Source organism: Lissotriton helveticus, chromosome 10 (assembly GCF_964261635.1).
Source record: "Lissotriton helveticus chromosome 10, aLisHel1.1, whole genome shotgun sequence".
Classification (NCBI taxonomy): domain Eukaryota; kingdom Metazoa; phylum Chordata; class Amphibia; order Caudata; family Salamandridae; genus Lissotriton; species Lissotriton helveticus.
In genome coordinates, this window is record NC_136071.1 from 367,982,910 (window position 1) to 367,997,354 (window position 14,445).

At 43.9% G+C, this 14,445-nt stretch overlaps 1 protein-coding gene across 2 annotated transcripts in view; it reads right to left on the bottom strand.

Moving 5' to 3' along the window:
- The window catches only part of LOC144784005 (GTPase IMAP family member 7-like), a 574,682-nt gene that overhangs the window by 442,882 nt on the left and 117,355 nt on the right, over positions 1 to 14,445 (bottom strand). The window lies entirely within an intron of this gene.

Here is a 14,445-nt window from a genome sequence, read left to right on the forward strand (position 1 = left end):
GAACATTAACTGGACGAAATCCACGATTATACCCCTAACTGATAGTACTCTACCTTTCCATCTAGATTACCCTCTAGACTGGCAAACGGACCCAGTGCGGTACCTGGGAGTCTGGTTCCATAGAGACCCAGAAGTGGTGATCCTCACAAATTATGGCAGAGTGTTGAGTGTGATGGAACAGAAAATAGATCGGTGGATACAATCGCCGTTATCTATGGCGGACAGAATAGCCATAGTAAAAATGGTACTGCTACCAAAACTACTCTATCTCTTTAATAACATTCCGATAAAACCACCGGCACCAGTGTTCCAGGAGATCAGAGCAGTCACCTTAAAACTGATTTGGGCGGGTAAAACAGCTAGAATAAACCTCCATATGCTAACGTTACCGTTTGCAAAAGGAGGATTTAAAGTGCCTGATTTCCTACTGTATTACCTATGTGCACAGGCACAGTATGCGCACTACTGGTTTCACCCCACTCCATACATCACACATGTAGCTGTGGAAGAAGGAGACGCCCTCCCGATACCACTGAATGCAATAATATCACACACGCGACCGGCATTGCATAAAAAAGATATCAATACAGTGGATGCTACGACGATAGCATGGCAGGGGATAGCGAAAAAGGTGGGTAAACAACCGATATACGCACCAGAAATGCCACTTAACTATCATTCAGCTCTTTCAGTCACGCAAGAGGCAGTGGGAATGGATCTGCTCAAACAGGTGGGATTTGACACCATAGGTGATCTGTATCAGGAGGGGACGATTAAGAAACTAGAAGAGCTGGAATATATACAAAACCAACTTATCCTGCTGAACCAGACACATTACTGACACTGCAATTACTCATCACATCAGCTAATCCCAAACACTTAGGGGCCGATTAGGATGGCGGACGGACTTGCAATTAGGATGTGACCGCCACCCTGGCGGTCACATCCTGTATGTTTTACATTGCGGCGGATGCTGCTTGAAGCAGCATCCGCCGCAATGCAAAAAACGAAAGGTGTGCATTTGCATGCACAAAGCGGCAGGCACCGCGCGGTGCCTGCCGCTTCATGCACGCAAGGGCAGGGGGGTACCATAGGTACCCCCCATGTGCACCCCCCACGCAACCTTCACCCAGGGGGCCCGCAACGGGCCCCCAAAGTGACTGTCCGTATGCTTTTCCACGGCGGAAAAGCCGCCGCGGAAAAGCATGACTCACCCTGCATCCTAATATGGCTGGCGGTGTCTGATAGACACCGCCAGCCATGTTATTGCTTTTCCGCCGTGGTCGCCTTCCGACCGCGGCGGAAAGGCGGCGGACGGATTGGGAGACCCACCAGCCATCCTGATTTGGCGGTGGGTCTTTCAGGCCTCCTCGGCGGATTTCCCGCATACTCCGGGCCGGCGGTGGCTTCCGCCGGCCCGGAGTATGCGGGAAATCCGCCATCCTAATGACCCCCTTAGTATCTAGACTGTACACTTCAATGCAAGCTGAAATAGGTAATACCGCAGACAAAGCGATTAAAAAATGGAATGCATGTTTGGAAATGCCTCTAACGGAGGAAGAGTGGTGCGCGGCTGGCACGATTACCGGTATATTACCACCAAATGGAAACTTAAAGCTGATACACATCAGATACTTGCATCAGGCATACCACACGCCCCAAAGGATACACAAATATGGGTTACGCGAGGATGCAGGATGCCAAAGATGTGGAATAGATGATGCTAATTTCATACACATGGCATGGTATTGCAGGGAGGTGGCTCAATTTTGGTTGGAGGTAACAGAAATGCTGAGCAAGATGGTGGGAATTGAGATTCAATGTACCATACAGACATGTCTGCTGAATATACTACAAACTGTTAAAGTGAGAAAAAGCAAATTCTGTGTACTGGTGCTGCTATTGGCAAAGCGGAATATTGCAATCTGTTGGGGGGGGTAAGAAAACGCCAAGAATAAAACAATGGATAAGTGATATGATATATTGCAAGGACAATCTCAAACTGTACGAAGAAGAATTGCCACCACGTGCACGACCTAAAGACTACTGGCACTATTTGGCGGACTATTTATCGAGTTTAGATGAACAGTCAGAGTAAAACCGAAGTAAAAGTAAGTTGATTGAGGCGCGATATGTCTACAATGTAGTATTCTAGTGGATATGGAGTGTTGTAATACAGTTCAGATGTATGAAGCATTAATACCAAACTGTTGGGCATTGTATGCCCTTTGTTGTTTTTCTTGAAATACCAATAAATAAAATAGAAAAATAGAAAAAAAAGAAAGATAAACGGGAAAATAAAACACTCCTACTAATAAATGTTTATATACATACTGATGGTAGTTCAAGAAAAGCAATGGTTAGCAGTTTGTCAACTATAATACTTCAGCAACTGGAGAAGGACACGCGATCTGAGGTCATCATCACGGGTGACTTTAATATAAACATGTTATGGTCTTACGTGAGAGATGAAGAAATACAAGAATAGAACTATTTATGGGCAATTCCTAGTACCTGCCTTACATCGGATACTAGGGAAGAGAGGAAAGGGAAAATTTGGAAGAATTTTCTAAAAGATCTAGAATCTTTTTGGTTTAAGGGTGTTAAACTGACTTTTGCCACAAGATATACCACCCGCCTGGACTTATCAAGCCATGGGTAACAAATTGTGAATAGTCACAGGTAATACTTTTATTTGATTTATAGTAAAAATCATAAAAGGGTGGAGCTTACCACCATTTGGTCATCTTTACATCTTTAAAACAACACAAAATCAGCTTCAGGTCAAGATAAAACAAAAAGAATAGGAAAAGCAAAGAGAATATAAAATTACACAAGTTTTTCAGGAAGGTAGTCTAAGATGAAAATTAAAATTTGAAAAGGTGTGAGTTGAATCAAGGGACACTTTTGTAACATTGAAATTACACAGACTTTTCAAAAAGTGATGTAAGGGGGAGAGTAAAACTAGGGGAAGCAAAGTGGGTTGGATCAGGGTACACTTTTATGACATGAAAAGAAGTGCTGTAGGATGGAAACAAGAGAGTCCGTTGGGACAATAGAAGTGAGTCTATGGCCGGCTATGTCCAGGCCTGTTATCCTGAGTTCTCTTTGGTTGCTGCCTTGTTTCCCAACTCTTGAGCTGCATGCTCCAGAAATTTTATAGTGTTGCAAGATAGTTTTATCCAAGTCCCACTGAGGCATATGATGACAGCCGCCCTGCAGGTTCTCACCTGGGCGACTCGTAAGAGTGGTAGCAGAAGCACTTTCCTTGGTTTCTGAAGTGCGGGGCATATACATATTAGATGCAATAATGACTCTGCGCCGTTGTTACAGAGGCGGCAGTCGGAAGTTGACCACGACTGTAGCCATTTGGGAGTGAGATCTTTACTCACAAAGCAGCCCAACCTTAACAAGCTTAATTTTCTCTTGTAATGGTCCCTGAAGCAGTCTTGAAAATAAGGATGGGGCTTCATGTGGATGTATGATGGCAGAACAATCCAGGCATGGCTTTTACCTGCCAGAGCAGCTTTGTCCATTAATAATGACGCTTGTTTGATTGCATTATTAGTTCGCAGTTTGAAAGCGGTGTAAGTCATGGGTGCAAGCCAGGATTCTTCCAGTGCTAATGATTGAAGCGCATGCCTGAGGGACTTATATATAGACTTGGGAAGTCCTGCCTGTTTTTCTACTTCCAGCCAGCACAGATGAGCCAGGGAGTGATCTTCTGCATCCCTCATTCGCCAGTAGTATTTGACGAGGGCTCCTTGTCTTGCCGGGAGCTGATTTGTGAGACTCTATTCCAAACGTATTTGAGATTGCGAAATATAGCGCAGGATTAAAAAAACATTTTTAAAGAGGCGAGATTGAGCGAGATTTAGCGCTGTGCAGTCCCGGGTTGCCATCATCTCCGAACCATATGTGAGGGATGGCAAGAATTTGGCGGCTATAATCTTTAAAACGTGAGCGGTGGAGTTTCCGCGTAGGTGTTTTTGGACTGTTTTAAAGGCGAATTGTAGCTTTTTGACTTTTGATTTCGCCTGGTCCAAGTGCTGTTTATATTTTAATTGATAATCCAGTGAGATGCCCAGGTATTTGTATTGGTCTACCTGAGTTAGTATGCTGGAGTTTATCTTCCAGACACATTTTTTTCTTTTCTTGCGGGAGCCAGAGAAACATAAAACATTTGTTTTTTTAAGGTTTATTATCAGTTGTGCGTTCGAGAGGTATGACGCAAGCTTAGAGATCTACATTGTAGGCCGAGAGGAGTTTGCAACAAAAGCACAATGTCATCTGCGTATTGTAGACTCATGATGGGTAAGTTACCCAATTTTGGTGGATCTCCCTGAATAGAGCGTAGATCGCTTTCTAGGTCCGCGGTGTAAATGTTGAAAAGGCAGGGGGCCAATACGCAGCCTTGTTTTAAGCCGTTTAGTGTGCTGAATTTCTTTGTCAGACATCGGCCGTCTCCTTTTTTAACTTGGACCCAGGTCTTTGAATACAGTTCTATGATTGCTCCCATTAGCTTTGGCGGCGCGTCCCAGGCTTTCATTTTGGCCCAGAGTTTAGATCTTGGCACTTTATCAAAGGCCGCTTTTAAGTCCAAAAAACAAGTGTACAGCGAATTAGAGTTGTCGATTGCCCTTTTTGCTAGTAGGGTTATTGCAGATAAGTTGGTGAGGGTGCCCATTCCTGGCCGAAAGCCTGTTTGAGTCAGGGGGATTAGCCCTATGCTGCTTACCCAAGCCTCCAATTCTACCAGTAAATTTGACGCATAGATCTTTGCCTCCACATCTATTAAGGCTATTAGCCTGTAGTTGTTGGGGTCAGAGCAAGACCCAGATTTATATATTGGGTGTAAAATGCTGCCCCTCCACGATTCGGGAATGTTTCCGGTCTTTACGCTGTAGCAAAATAAAGGGAGTAATTGACTGGCCCAGAACAAGGGGGCTTTCCTGAATAGGACGTTGGGGAGACCATTTGGGCCAGGAGCTCCATCTGCTCTCAATGATTTTATGGTGTTAAGGACCTGCGTTAGTGTCATCAGGTCAGTGTCACCTGTGATTTTTGTTGTTGATGGTTCGCAAGTAGCTTTGGGGTCAGCGGGCTTTGGGTCTATCATTCTCAGACTTGAAAGGGCACACTCCGGGAGAGGCACAACTTTATTGTTAGGTGAGGTATCAATTTTGAAATTGTATAATAAATCGATGTGGCTACACCAAAGCTGGTCAGTCATGTCGGAGTTGAACTGCCGATGTTTACCGTTGAGCATGAAGTTTATTTTTGCCCAAAATTCTTTTGAGTTCTGCATCTTACTGGCATGGAGTATGGTACACGCTAGTTTTTCCCTATGCATTCTCTTGGCCAGATTGGTCTCTCTTTTTAGCTCTTTTTTTAGGGCTGCAATTGTTTTCAGAGTTTGTTGTGAAAGGTGAGGATCCGTTTTTCGTTCAGCCCTGAGAAATGCATTCAGTTGCCTTTTTAGTTGTCGCAGCTTTGGGGTGTACCATTTCCCTCCTCTGTTTCTTATGGCTTTTTGTCCTCTGTGGTTGGATTGGAAATTCTTATTCAAGTCTGCTACAAAGGACTCCCAGGTCTTTATTATGTCCTTTGATATGTCAGATAGTGAAAGCAGTGCATGGCATGACGCCATTAGTTTATCGAGGTTTTCTTCATTCCAGTTTAGCCGTTGTAAGTTAAAGATTTGGGTGTTCAAGGATAGAGGCAGCGCTTGCTCAGACTTTTTTACTTCAATTGTCAAGGAGAAGGTCTGTGGGAAATGATCGCTTTCCCCACGTTCCTGGATATGGAAGTCTCTAATGTGAAAGAATAGGTTGGGGTCCGCCAGAGTATAGTCTATGGTTGATCCTGAATTTTTGGAGACCCTCGTTAGGGCAGCTGGTGTGTCCAGATTACCCCTTCCGTTTAAGGTGTACAATTGGAGGGCTTCCAACTCCATGGCACATTTCCTTCCTATTGCACTTTGTCTGCAAAGGTTGCCCTGGCGGGGGACAATATGGGTGGGGAGGCTTCCCTCCTGACGATGAATTAGATTCATATTAAAATCTCCTGTTATAAGCATGTTTTCGCTTGGATAGGTAGACTTTAACGCCTTGATTGTAGTAACTAGTTGTTTTATCCTCTTCCCCTTATGTTTTCCGCCCGGGTGCATATAGAGGTTCACAATCAAGAGGCCCATATTTGGGGAAACTTCAATTTTAACGCATTGCATCCATGTAGACTCTAGGTCGATGTGACTAAGTTGCCATAGAAGGTCCGTTGATATGAATATGGAAAGGCCTCCTTTCGCCCTGCCGGAGCGGGCCTCCTTTTGAGCTGGTGTAAAAAATTCTTTATATCCCACAAGAGGCGTGTTTGTTGTCTGCCAGGTTTCCTGGAGCATTAGTATTTTAAATTGCGTGATAAACTCTATAAAGTCTTCTTCCTCCAGCTTTGCTTTTAGACCATAGACATTCCATGAACAGAACGTGCAGCCCTGCTCTTTCCCAACCATTGCTCTACTATTGGTTCAGTCTGTGTTCCTATGGATTGATGCCGGAGGGGCATGTTGGTGACTTTTGGGCGGGTCATTCACCTGACGAGCAATCGTGATTGTGATTTGCCTGAGTTGGTGGCCTTCTTCTTCTATACAGCCTCTTAACTCAGGTCCTTTAGCGTTTTTAGGAGGCCTCGTTTTAGATTTTGTTTCCGCAACGGACTGGGATATCGAGCTGGCTCCACTTTTTTTTAGATCAATACCCCGCAAGGCAAAATCCTCCCAGTGGGTCAGGATTTGTTCTGTGAAAATGTGATCAGTCCAGGTTGTTATCGTGGAATCGGAGCCTGGTTGGAAAGGGTTTGGTTTAAACTCTACTAATTCCAAGTCGCATGATTTTAAATGACTCAGGCCTGGTAATTCCTCTAGGAGTTTTAGGATTGCCCCTCTGTTCAAGATATCATGGGTCCCTCTTGAGCAGTGTTTCGGAATTAGCTCAATTTTGTTACTTAGAATATGCCGCTTTTGAATTATTGGTCGTCTGATTTCTTTGATGGTTGGGGTAGACTTTCCTTCCAGGTCCATCTTTGGCTCTAAGGTGTGCTGGTTAGCTGGCTGTGCACTGCTTGTGGTTGCTTGTTCGTTGAGGTCTAGGGCTGGTGGAACTTGTGTTTCTCCCTCCAGCAGGTCTCGTGAATTTAGTTCCTTGATCTTTGCGGGTTTATCTATGCCAACTTGTCTTTTGTTTTCTGATACTTGAATGGATAAGATGGTACCCTTTGAACTTTTTCTTCGCTTGATGTTTGTGGTTATGACTTGCTCGTCAATTGGTGACTTGCGGTTTGGCTTTTCTCTGGATGGGTTGAAGATGCTAAACGCCTTTATTGCGTTCTGAATTGAATTTGTGCCATTTGTGGCTCTTTTTGGGGTGGTTATTTCCTTATCAAGGGGTAAGCCTTTTAAGGTTGACCCTTGCTCTGAAGTTGTTCTAATTTGAGGTGGGACACCCTCTGACTGCTCTTTATCTTCGCAGTTGCTGAGGTCGTTGTTGGTTTTTTTGGGGGGCTTTGATAATGCGCCTCGCCTGTGTGCTTTTGCTTATCTAGCTTTCCTTTGGCGCTTCCTTTCCCTTTTAGTAAGCGCATGTACCTGAACAGTAAGATTGGGACTGTGTTCCGCAATTTGTAGGGACGCCTCGGTTGAATCTGCTTCCCCTCCTTGGTCGGCTAGAGAGTGTTTGTGAGCTCTTGCTGGCGTCGTGATATCATTAGAGGTGGTGGAATCTGATTGGTCTTGGGTTTCCAAGCTTGCTTTGCCACTGCAAACCTCAAGCGGCCTACCTGGACCCTCTTTGGCGTGCTGTTGACTTGTTGAATGTCTTGTAATTGTAGTTGTTGCCTTAGATGAGTCCATTGTGGGTTCCGTAACAGCCCCCAATATCTGCGTCATCAGGCTTGGTACTGTGGCCAGTTTGTCTATTATATCTGAACAGTGGCAAGTATAGAAGGTGGAGTCATTGTTGAGTTGCACCTTCGTGATCATATTGTTTAGATCTTTTAGGTTTGATTCAATGCCCTGAACGTGAAGGGCCAGAAGGTTAAGCAGGTCGACTTGCGTGTCCAATTTGTCCGCATGGTAGGACATTGCGACGCCTATGGATTCCATGGTCTTTAATAGTTGCGGCCAGATGGAGTCCGTTTGGGTGCTCACTAGTGTTTCCCCATGTGTGTGGGTAAGCTTGGGTGAGGTGAAAGGATGCTCAGAAGGATTTAGTTGATTGCAATGCTCGCACGGTTGCGCACTCCTTGGCGATGACCTTTTAACAATGCCTTCCTCCTTACCAGGCGTTTGGTCATATTGAGCTGCGAGCTGGCGCATACTCCGTTCCATTTCTATGCACTCGCGTGCGGTTACGTTTTCTTCCTGTGGGTTCGATAACTCGCTGTGTTTGATGGCATCGGTTTCTTCCGTTGCTGGTCCGACAGGTGGGGGGTGATGCTTTTTATCAAGTGCCGATATGGGCTGCCTACTCGATTTACTGGGAGAATTTACTGGTGACAGCGAGATTTGAATGCAGTTTACTGTTTGTGTTTGTGACGGACATTCCTCGATTATGGTCGGGTCGTTTTCTGGATGGGTTGTGGGCTTTGATCTAAAAAGACCGAGTCATAGCTTGCGTCCGGGGTCCAATGGACTAAGGCACGAGCCGGTGATATGTGAGCTATTTGTTGGGACTTGGGAATTGGGTATCCCCTGGTTTGGTCTGAGCCATTGGCTAGTTGTCGGGTAGTTTGGTCACACGCCCCGGGAGGGCCAGATCCCCCACTCCCAGAGATCCTTCTTGTTTTGGTATTAGTGGCATTGCGAGGTTCGCTATAACACCTTATGTGAAGTGATGGTGGTGCTGGCGATATAGCGCCTTTATTTGTGCCCTCCTTGAGTACTTTGCGCTGAGTAATGTTGAAATTGGAGCTAGCATCAAATGGGCGGAGTTCTGATCCATTCCCTGTAGAGAGTCTTTGACAGACTTTTAGAAAGTCTGTAATCAGTGCCCGTTTACTTGATTTGGGGTGCGCCGCTTGAGCTTGCACTTTATGGTTCAGTGATGGCGTAGCATCGTGTTCCGATAATTCATTCTTCTTGGCTAGGAGGCTACAAGCTTTGCTGACCTTGTGAAGCCCCTTGGCTCCCGCATCGGGGCTCTGCAATCCAGATTTGTCATGTTGGAGTATCGAGCCCGGATGGGATTTTACGAGGTTTACTGAACTGATGCCTTGTCCCACCGGGACCTGCTTCTTGGGGCTCTTGCCCCCACCTATGGCGGGCCCGTCCTCTGCCTCGTTGATAGTGCCCGGAGGGTCCCCCTTGGCCTTTTTTGTCTTTGCCCGTGGTTTTTCAGCTGGGTTTTCCTCTCCTCGTATCTTCCAGGATCTCATGGTCAAGATACTTCGAGTGTGAGCGATGTGATTGTTCCTTTCGTTTGGGGGGGAACCTGGGCTGAGGGTTCCGTCGGTGTGCTGTCGATGGGTCGGAACTATCCTTCTTTTATCTCTTATCTTTTTTTACTAACTGGATCGCTGGACTACTGATTAGGGTTTTGTGGCTGTGGCTGTGGCTGTGGCTGCAGTGGTCGGTGGTGGTGAGGGCGGGCGGATGGCAAAACCAATCGGTTGATAAGCGCCTGCAGTCCCCCACGAGATTCAATTTGCACCCACCCTTGCCCTTGGCGTTTGTATTGGTGGTTTATTGGCAGGGCAGTTTTGATTATAAAGTGAGGTGCAGGCTGATCCGTTTTAGTCAGTGCGGGGTGAAGGGCAACAAGCAGAGCGCACAGGGGGACCGCAGGCTGAAAAACCTAGTAAGACAGCCTCCCTCGATCTACTCCCCGGGCTCTTACTTAGCTACCGCCTCTAATGGCGGCTGCGCTTGTGTCGTCCTCTCCTCCCCCCGCCTCCTACCTCAAGGCCAAGCCGCCGAAACACCGCGGGGTGAAGCTCCAATGCGCCTCTGCTCAATCCTTCAGTCTGGAGCGCTGAGACCTCGGTGCGAGGGAGCTGGGCCGCTTCACGCTTCACGGCTCGGCTTTTGGTTCCGGTGCTGCTGAAGAAAGGAAGGGATAGGCGGGGTACAGCGGGAACCGGCAGAACCGGCAGAAACCCTATGAACGCCGACTTTTGACCCCCCTTCTCTTGTGGCTTCTCTGCTACCGGCTACCGAGCTCCTCTGCTGCCACTCCTCTGCACAGAGAGAAACACTGCCCGAGCGGACATCAATTGTGAATAGAGTACACAATAGCGTCATTAAACTTATTTCAAAAGATTTCAACCTACCAGATTGGTGAAGTGAACGGAAGTGACCATAATCAACAGATAATAGAATTACAACTGAGCTGTGTTAGGCACCCAGAATACGTGACGCTTCTGGGAGATATAAACACGGTAAATTATAGAAACTTTATTGGACTGAAAGCACCAAGGAATCGATCACAGCAACATCGAAAGTAATGGTTGAAACATGTTTTGATGATGATGATCTGAACGCTATTGAAAGATGGTCCCTCTTCACAAATAAATTAGTCTTAAGCCAGAAACAAAAGGTTAATAGGACAGATCGGAGGGGCATAAAATCAATGGCGCTGGTCAAATTGTCTTCAGAAATTCACCTATTAAAAAAATAGCATAATAAAATCTTGAGACTGGTTAAGAAACACTCAGGGAATCAAATCTATGGAGATAAATTAAAGAAAATAAATGCAGTAGTAGGAAAATGAATCTGGACTGAGAAAATGCAGATAAAAGAAGAACTTTGGGCTAAGGCATTATATACCAGTAAAAAGAATAATGCATGGGAGTAAGCAAGGACTGGAGTCCCGGCATAAATAATTTGAGAAAGTCAGAGGATAAAAAGAATATCGACATTTTTATTACGGAAAGTCAAGTATCCAAACTTATAAAGAAACAGAGATCTGACGGCGCTCTTGGTCCAAATGGGATTCCAGTGGCCCTTTATAAAGAGAATGCTTTACTATCGACCAAATATTTGACATTAGTATTTAGTCAAGCAGTGCAAACATCAACTATCTTGGAAGGGTTCCATAATCTCACCTATTTATAAGAGTAGTTAGTGGTCGAATCCTGCTATTTATAGATTAATAACACTGCAAGATATCGAAGCTAAGGTCTTTGCATCTATTCTTCTAAAAGAATTAACAGAAAGGGCAATGGAAAAGCATTTAATTCCTCAGGACCAATCAGGTTTTATACAAGGGCAAAGTACAACAACGAATATATTAATACTTGGAATGTTAACAGAAAAATACAAAATGAAAAACCGCCGCTATATCTATGTTTCGTTGATTTTAAATCAGCATTTGACTATGTAGATAGACACATTTTATGGAGGAAGTTGGAAAATTACGGTATTAATGCTGGCCTTTTAAAAGCAATTCAATTATTATATACTGAGACTTGGACAAGGGTTCGATTAGGTGATGGCTCACGGTTGTCAAGAGGAATAGATACAACTCAAGGTCTAAATCAAGGATGCGTATTAGCATCATACTTATTTAATCTATTTTTAGCAAGCCTTTTGGAAGAACTGGACAACGAGATGGCTCACGCACCAAAATTGGCTAATAAACCAATTTCAAATTTATTGTATGCAGACAATGTTATTTTACTCAGCCAAACAAAGATAGGCTGCAACGACTTAAAAATAAAATATCAATGTACTCTACTAAGAATAAGATGGTAATAAATGAAACAAAAAACAAAAATAAAGGTAGTCTGCAATAGGGCATCGAGCCACAGCAAATAAAAATGGTATTTACAAAGTCAGCACCTTGAATAAGTAAAATATTACAAATATTTGGGTTCATGGTTTGATGAGAAGAGTTCCCTCTCTCCACACAAAACAGAGTTGAAAAAAGAAGTAACTGCTTGATTATGGCCTTTCGCTCACTACATAACTCTTTGGGCGGTCCAACTTATCTGCCACTATTAAAGGTTATAAAAGCAAAATGAATGCCCAGTCTCATTTATGGAAGTGAAGTTCTTTGAGGTATGATTGTGTACTTTTGAATAATACTATAACAAAAACATTTAAAATGCTGTTTCGACTGCCGGTTAATGAATCAGCAGCCCAGATCCGACTGGAATTTGGCTTTTGTAATCAGCAAGTGGCAAGGATGAGCCAGTATGTAAAGGTATGGAAATAAATTAAAACTAATATACTTAATCAAATGAGCTGTCTACTCTGGCAGGAAATACGACAGAACAAAACTTCGCATTTCTTTACATACACCTTCAAAAGCATTAAAAGAAGTGTCTACACACGAGATTTAGGAGATGTCAGTAACCCCATTATCTTTTAAAAATCTAATTAATAGATTAACAAAACATCTATCATTTCTAAAGGATAAAGAGTTATTTATTAAAAGATCACATGCTTGGATGATGGTGAATGAATATACTACCCTCAAATTGCAAGCATACCTAGAAATATCGTGGTCAACCCAAAGAAAAAAAGTATTTATGTCCGCAAGATTTGGTAATCTGCTGGGACTAATGCATGCTAAGCCCTGGCTGAGACCAACAAACTCAACTCCCTGTAGACTATGTAACCTATGGGAAGAAAACATTATACATTTGGTTTGCATTTGTACATCAATGAAGGCTGAAAGAACAGGTATTTAAAAACCTGTTAATGAAAGAGGGATACGATCATGTAGACAAGCTCTGTTAGCTTGTTTTAACCCAATGGATGTACTAATGATTGCAAACTTTACTTATGACCCTTGTAAGAAAGAAATTGGAAGTTAATGATTCATGCATATTAGGATTGGAAGTTGTTAACAGTTAGAGCAACATTTGCATATGAGATATTGCACAAAAATAAAGGACTTATAACTGTAAATATTTGTTATTTTAATATTAGTAATAATGAATCGTAATAATGATTAATTGAATTTGCGTATTTAATGTATTTTATTAACTCTCTTGTGCAGAAAGCTTTTAGTGATTGACTATTGGTAACTGTTGAATTGTAAGATTTTAATGAATCATGCAATAAAATTATTATTATTATTATTAATATTATTATTATTATTAGTACTTTGCTGCCTCATCGGTATACTTATTACCCACTGTCACATAATCTATGTCCTGTCAATGGGCAGTACACTTTACCACAGCAATTTGGAAAGGTAATTGCAAAGCCTATAACACATTTGTCATCCTCCCACCATTTCTGATGGGTGAACCTGGGGAAGTCATACAGCCATGTTGTGGCCCTAACTGCTCAAAGTCGCACACAACACCAAAGCTGTACTGACTATCTGTAAAAATTGTCAACTTTAGCTGGTCTAAAACACTGCATGCTCTAGGAAGAGCACCCAATTCAGCCACTCCTTAAAGCCAGGAGGCTTTTACCACACTTGAGACAGTACAGACTGCGTAGGCCGCTCTCAGGTTTTCATCATGGTCTTGTAAGCAAGAGCCATAAACAAACAGCACATAATCAGAATCGGGTAGTGGCACATCTTGTATGTCAGATCTCTGCTTGGTGCATAGTTCAGTAACATCAAGACATCCATGCTCAACTTCACCTTCAACTACCTCATTTCCTGAAAAGGCAACAGAGTGGCAGGATTCAATGCAGTACATCCTAGGTAACATTTTCAACTTCAAGTATGACTTGCTCATACTCGGTAAGCTGACTGTTGGTAAGGTGCTTCATTATAGTACAGGTTTACAACAATTCCACTGAATGGTGTACAAAAACAATCAAAGGGGTCCCCATAACGAAGCTCTCATTCTGCTCAATGCTAACACTAGAGGAGGCAACAGCTTTAAGACATCCAGGCAAAGAAGCATCTGAGGGGGGTCAAGTGTGGCAGAAACATAAGCCACAGGGCTGTGGACATTGATGTGCCTCCGCGTTAGCACTGAGAGAGTGCAGCCCTCTCTCTTTTTGCAAATCAAAGCAAAACATTTATCAATATCAGGCATTCCCAGGGCCTGGGAACGGTAGAGACATTCTCTCAGCTCTGAGAAGGGAAGCATTCAGCTGTCATCCCATGGTCCTGAATATGACATGTCTTTGTGTGTCAGCCTCTGTAAAGGATTGGCCATTAGGGAAAAGCTGGGAGTCCACTGGCGGCAGCAGCCCACCATTCACATAACACATTCTCGCGGCCAGGGTGACTGACACTGGAATCTGGGGATCAGGGTTCGATCCCAGGCTCCGGCGGCAGATTAGCCCAGCACCATGTGACTCTGGGCAATAGCTCGCTTAATCTTCCCGACGGCCCCCAGCGCCTAGAGACCCTTACGGGTGATTGTGCGCTTTACAAATGTGGACTTTACTTTACTTTAACTTATTTAGCTTTGTTGGCAGATTCACTTTCAGAATCACCGAAATTCTCTCTTGAGGCACCTTCTTGCCCCTTTGTC